The sequence below is a fragment of the Hemiscyllium ocellatum genome, chromosome 49, assembly GCF_020745735.1.
Source record: "Hemiscyllium ocellatum isolate sHemOce1 chromosome 49, sHemOce1.pat.X.cur, whole genome shotgun sequence".
Lineage (NCBI taxonomy): Eukaryota > Metazoa > Chordata > Chondrichthyes > Orectolobiformes > Hemiscylliidae > Hemiscyllium > Hemiscyllium ocellatum.
Window position 1 is genome coordinate 13,164,193 of NC_083449.1, and position 6,490 is coordinate 13,170,682.

At 45.3% G+C, this 6,490-nt stretch overlaps 1 protein-coding gene across 1 annotated transcript in view; it reads left to right on the forward strand.

Moving 5' to 3' along the window:
- The window catches only part of LOC132837361 (late histone H2B.L4-like), a 38,719-nt gene extending 33,199 nt beyond the window's left edge, over window positions 1-5,520 (forward strand). Inside the window, exon 2 of the mRNA XM_060857030.1 lies at window positions 5,457-5,520. The gene's annotated coding sequence lies outside the window, so the exon portion shown is untranslated. The remainder of the gene's footprint in view (window positions 1-5,456) is intronic.
- Window positions 5,521-6,490: the final 970 nt, after the last annotated feature.

Consider the following 6,490-nt stretch of genomic DNA (forward strand, 5'->3'; position numbering starts at 1 on the left):
AGCTCCCTGCTCCTGCTGCCTCTCTGTGTTTCTCTCACTGTCTAAACTCTCCGATTCCTCTGAAATTCCGTATCTCCGGAGAGCCAGGCTCGGTCGCTCCTGTCCCCGACACGGGAAGGTTTGTGACTGAAAAGTTTTCACTCGAATAGACGGCTCCGCTGTCGAGTTAAACGCATTTTGCTGCTGCACAGATCGAGACCTCTGAGCTGAGCGCTGACATTGTCGGTACTTTTCGACTGAAATCTTGAAATCATCAAATATATTCCCTTGAATTCCACCTTTGGGGTCGAGTGGGGCAGCCGGGGGATAACTGGAAATGAAAATGTTTTTGATTCGCACAAGAGAGACTCAGAAATATCATAACATTCGCGGACACACAAACACAGTTACGTTCGACCAACCGACCCGCCCTTTTCCTCCAGTCTCTCTGAGACAATATTCACATCCATACAGTCACAGGCCAGTAATATCACCAAGTGGAAGGGTGGAAGGATAGAATTTCTCCTCCTTTCAGCCTTTGCTCCGGTGTCCCGGGAGTTAGTTGTAGTTTTCTTTTCTCCTCAGTGATTGTTAAACTCTCATCAACTCTCCTGGTTACATCCTGAAATATTTCCAGGCGGTTTGTCAAGCTGGGAACATGGAAGTGTAAGCACAGGAACAGGCCTTTCAAATCCATGCTGACTCCATCAGAACCTGATCATCGTTTGCTCAAATGCTTTGCAATTAAATCTTTTATTTTGATTTTTCCCCTGGAGACTGGCTGGTCTACAATTCCCAGTTGTCTATCTCCCTCCGTATTCCATTGAATTGCTCACATTAGCCACCATCCGATCTGTTGAAATGAATGCAGAGCCTGTAGAATCTTGGAACATGAGCACTAATACATCCACGGTCCCTGAGGCCACTGTGGTATTTACTCTGGGGGGTAGATTATCAGTGTCTGGGATTTCTCAGCCTTCAGTCCTATCCATTGCCTCAACTCAATTTCCCAAATAATGCTGATTTGGTTCATTATCTCCATCTCACTAAACTCTGTGTTCCCCAAAATTCCCGCTGTGTTAATTATATCCTCTTTTGTGAACACAGAACAAGAGAAGATATTCAGTTGGAAAACCATTTTTGGTCCCCATTGTGGACTCCCCACATTTTAATTCTAAGTGAACTACGTTTGTCCTCACCAACCTGTGTGTTTTCCTTTCTCTCTTTACATACCTATCATAACTTTCACTTTTTAATGGTTTCTACAACCTGACTCTGTTACTCCTTTGCTCTTCAGTAATCAATGCCTTTTTATCATTCTGTGTTGGATATTAAGCTGTCCCCAGGCTTCACGTCTGTCGGGGTTCTTTCCTTCACAATTTGGAGGCCTTTCCTTTGGATCAAAACTATCTCAGATGGCCCTTGTAAACTATAGGTTTGTAATTTGTAATCAGGGCACCTTCAAACTCATGACCACTTCTGTCTAAAAAAGGATAAGGGAAGCTGATGTAGGGGAACACCACCATCATATCAGACAAGTTCACCTCCAAGGCACTCACCGTCCTGACTTGGAAATGTATTCCTTCTCCTTTACTGTCACTGGATCAAGAGCCTGGCCCTCCCGGCTAGGTGGGGTCTATCATTATGGGACTCCATTCCTCATCAAGTTCCTGCCTGTGGCATGCCACCCGCCTCCTCCACCACCAAACTCTCACCAGCCGAGGCCTGGAGGAAGAATGCCTCATCTTCACCTTGATAGCCTCCAACTACGCAGGGTTAATGTGGATTTCACCATTTTCCTCATTTCCCCTCAGCCCAACTCATTCCAGATCCAACCTTCCAGCTAGGCACCACCCTTTTGACCTGTCCTACCTGTCCATCCACCTTCCCACCTATCCATTCCACCCTCCTCACCTACCGATCACCTTCACCCCAACTTCATCTACCTATCACACTCTCGGGTACCTTCCCCCCCAACCCCACCTGCCTCCCAATTATCTCTCCCCCTCCTTGTGCCACCCCCTCATTCCTGATGAAGAGCTTCTGCTCAAAACATTGATTTTCCTGCTCCTTAGATGCTGCCTGAATGGCTGTGCTTGACAGCTCCACACTCTCTGACACTAAAATCACTCAGCTACTATAAGCTGGTATTTGCATCCAGTCGCAGACATGATATTACACACCTCTATCCAGGTAGGGCTTTAGCCCGGCCTCCTGACCAGACATTCATAAACTATCACTGTGACATCAGACACCCTGCAACATTGGTGCTGGGTCCATTGCTTTTCAGTATTTCTATAAATCATTTGGATGTGAAAACAGAAGATATAGTTAGTTAGTTTGCAGATGACATCAAAATTGGAGTTGTAGTGGACAATGAAGAAGGTTACCTCTGAGTACAATGGGACCTTGTCCAGATGGGCCAATGGGCTGAGGACTGGCAGATGGAGTTCAATTTAGATAAATGGGAAATGCTGTATCTGGAACGGCGTATCAGGACAGGACTTATATATGCTGAAATTGTGTTGCTGTAAAAGTGCAGCAGGTCAGGCAGCATCCAAGGAGCAGGAGAATCGACATTCAGGCATGAGCCCTTCTTCAGGAATGGTATGGTCCTTGGGAGTGTTGCTGAGCAAAGAGATCTTGGAGTGTAGGTTCATAGTTTTCTTGAAAGTCGAGTTGCAGGGAGATAGAACAGTGAATGAGGCATTTCGTACGCTTTCCTTTGGTGGCAAGAGCTTTGATTTGCAGAAGTTGGGAATTCATGCTGCAGCTGTAAGGGACATTGGTTCGGTCACTTTGGGAAGAGTGTGTGGAATTCCAGTCTCGCTCCTATCACAGGATGTTGTGAAACTTGAAAGAGTTCAGAAAAGACTTGCAAGGATGTTGCCATGGTTGGAGGAGTGGAGCTACAGGGAGAGGCTGGGATTGTTTTCCCTGGAGTGTTGGAGGCTGAGGGGTGACCGTATCGAGCTTTTATAAAATCATGAGGGGCATGGATAGGGTAAACAGACAATGTTTTTTTCCCTGCGGTGGAGGAGTCCAGACTCAGTGTGCATAGATTTAGGGTGAGAGGGTAAAGTTTAAAAGGGACCAGGGCGGTAACTTTTTACACACAGAGTGGTTGCATGTAAGGAATGAGCTGCCAGAGGAAGTGGTGGAGGCTAGTACAATTACAACATTTAAAAGGCATCAGGATGGCTGTATGAATAGGAAGGGTTTTATAGGGTAATGGGGAAAGTGCTGGAAAATAGGACTTCATTCGGTGATGGTATCTGCTCAGCACGGCCTAGTTATACCGAAGGGTCTGTTTCCGTGCTGTACATCTCTCTGACTCTTTTAGCTGCATTTGCAAAAATGTCCCATTTAAGACCATAAGACATAGGAGTGGAAGTAAGGCCATTCAGCCCATCGAGTCCACTCCGCCATTCAATCATGGCTGATGGGCATTTCAACTCCACTTACCCGCATTCTCCCCATAGCCCTTAATTCCTTGTGACATCAAGAATTTATCAATCTCTGCCTTGAAGACATTTAGCGTCCCGGCCTCCACTGCACTCTGCGGCAATGAATTCCACAGGCCCACCACTCTCTAGCTGAAGAAATGTCCCCACATTTCTGTTCTGAATTTACCCCCTCTAATTCTAAGTCTGTGCCCACGGGTCCTAGTCTCCTTGCCTAACAGAAACAATTTCTTAGCGTCCACCCTTTCCAAGCCATGTATTATCTTGTAATTTTCTATTAGATCTCCCCATAACATTCCAAACTCCACTGAGTACAATCCCAAGATCCTCAGCCATTCCTCGCATGTTAGACCTGCCATTCCCGGGATCATCCATGTGAATCCCCGCTGGACACGTTCCAGTGCCAGTATGTCCCTCCTGAGGTGTGGGGCCCAAAACTGGACATAGTACTCCAAATGGGGCCTAACCAGAGCTTTATAAAGTCTCAGTAGCACATCGCTGCTTTTATATTCCACCCTCTTGAGATAAATGACAACATTGCATTCGCTTTCTTAATCACGGATTCAACCTGCATGTTTACCTTTAGAGAATCCTCGACTAGCACTCCCAGAGCCCTTTGTACTTTGGCTTTATGAATTTTCTCACCGTTTAGGTAGTAGTCCATGTTTGTATTCTTTTTTCCAACATACAAGACCTCGCATTTGCTCACATGGAACTTCATCAGCCATTTCCTGGACCACTCTCTCAAACTGTCTCCATCCTTCTGCAGCCTCCCCACATCTTCAGTACTACCTGCCTGTCCACCTATCTTCATATCATCGGCAAACTTCACTAGAATGCCCCCAGTCCCTTCATCCAGATCATTAATATATAACGGCCCCAACCCTGAACCCTGTGGGACACCGCTTCTCACCGGCTGCCATTCCGAAAAAGAGCCTCTTATCCCAACTCTCTGCCTTCTCTCAGACAGCCAATCCTCAATCCATGCCATTTATTCTCACTCTCTGCATGACACTTTCGACAAAGCGTTAGTACTGATGGGAAGAAGTTCGGCAGGAATTTAATACGCAGACATGATGTTACCGAATGGTAGTCCACATTAGATGGGTCGAATGGCCGTCAGCTTGCCCGCTCCCTGATCGGATTGCGATGAAGCCGGGGGGAGGGGTTATGAACATGACCGGGGAAGGAGCTCCATTGGAGCTTCAGAAAGGGACAATGTCCCACCTTGAAACGTTCCCTGCCCTTTCCCCCCACAGCCACAGGAACTGGGAGAAAAGGGAATTGGGGAAATGACCAATTGCTGTTTGTTTCTGGGATTCAGTGGGGGAGAGCGGCGCATGCGCGAGGCTGTCCCTTCTCCCAAAGGCCGATTGTTCCTGCCGGGAGGAGCGCATGCGTGAGGCCCTGCGGAGCAGGAACTGGTCCCGGAACTTGGAGTGAGCGGGCTGTGGGGGGGGGAAGGCGTTTCCCGGGCTGTGTGTGTGTGTGTGTGTGTGAGAGAGAGAGCGGGAAGGAGCTGCTGTGGGCCATTCTTGTGGTTTGCAATCCCCTGAACACTGATGGTAATTCATTGTTTGGCTTCTGTTCCAGGCTGTCTGTTAATATTGGGCAGTGAATAATGGATGCACAGACTATAATTGTGTGACAATCCTAGAAAGGACACGTACTAGACTCAACAGATTCAAAGTTTCGAGTGAAACATTAGAAATAGCGCCTCTTCTTTCTTTCAATGAGTGTATTACCAACTTGATATTGATGTATGTCACCATTGCAGCTGCTTCAAGAACTCCCAGTCATGGAGGTGTACAGATGTTAGTTTCTGGATCTCACCCAATCGTTAACAAATGGGAATAAAAGAAAAGGAGATGAGGAGCAAGTCAGGGAAAAAACTGGAATCAAAGTCTGGTTCTGTTCGAATTGCTGAGTTTCAAAAATCCCTAATGATTATTAACTGAATGGCCACACTGATCAGTTTGATCTTGCCTAACTTGGCTTTATGTTGATTTACAGCTGAAACATCTTCTGTCTCTCTCCAAGCAAATATTCCAAGGATCAAGGCAATCTAATATTTCCTCAGTACAAAGCTAAGTGTGATCAGCTGCTTCCAACAAACACCAGGTATGTTACTGCTGGCAGAGTGGAGAATTTCCTTTCCACAGTCTCAGACCAGATTGAAACAGACTTAGATTGAGTTCAGTTTCCAGACACTTATCCAAACAAATAGTCAGACACAACCGTGGAAAGGCAAGTTTCTTTTCTCTCTCCATTCCCCATAGATGTCTTCCCACTTCCAATTAATATCATTCATAACGCATTAACATTCACACCATGTTTGAAGTGTTATAGGCTGACTCCTTATCTAAGGTACATAACTGGTGAGTAAATGAGGATTGTATTTAATAATGGCATTTTAAATGTCACAAACCAGAAAGATAATGACATCACACTGTTACATCATTTCAACAGCCAAATATGACAAGTAGTGAATCATTACTGAGCAGACACACATACACAAAGAAACTGGCTGATTCAGATCGAGTTCCAGAGACACTCAACGTATCAACACACAAGATACAAAGACTAACAACAATGTACATCCATGTACGTTGCAGGGAACAGACGTGACTGCATCCAAAATGTTTTACAAACACAAGCACCTAATCCCATTCAGCCAGCATTCCATTTCAATAAGTGTGTCATGGCAGCAGAGGAGCTGCCAACCCCTCCTTTATCTCAACAGAATTCTCACCTTTTTCACCTTGCAAGCAGAGAAACTATGTTTTCCCTCTGCCCAGCAATAAGTTTCTTTTTTAAAAAACTGTAGTGTAACTTTGTTCCCAAATTCACTTCAATCTTGTACAAAGAGTCCCACATGTCCCACCCTATGAAATATTACAAAAAAGGAGGAAAATAGAATGTCATTTCCTCAAATTAATCATACAATAAAATAATCACCTTTTATTCTGATGAAGAAAGATCAATTAGCCAAGCCTTGTAATTTGTAAATTTTCTTCACATAGAACATTGAATGTTACAGCCCATTA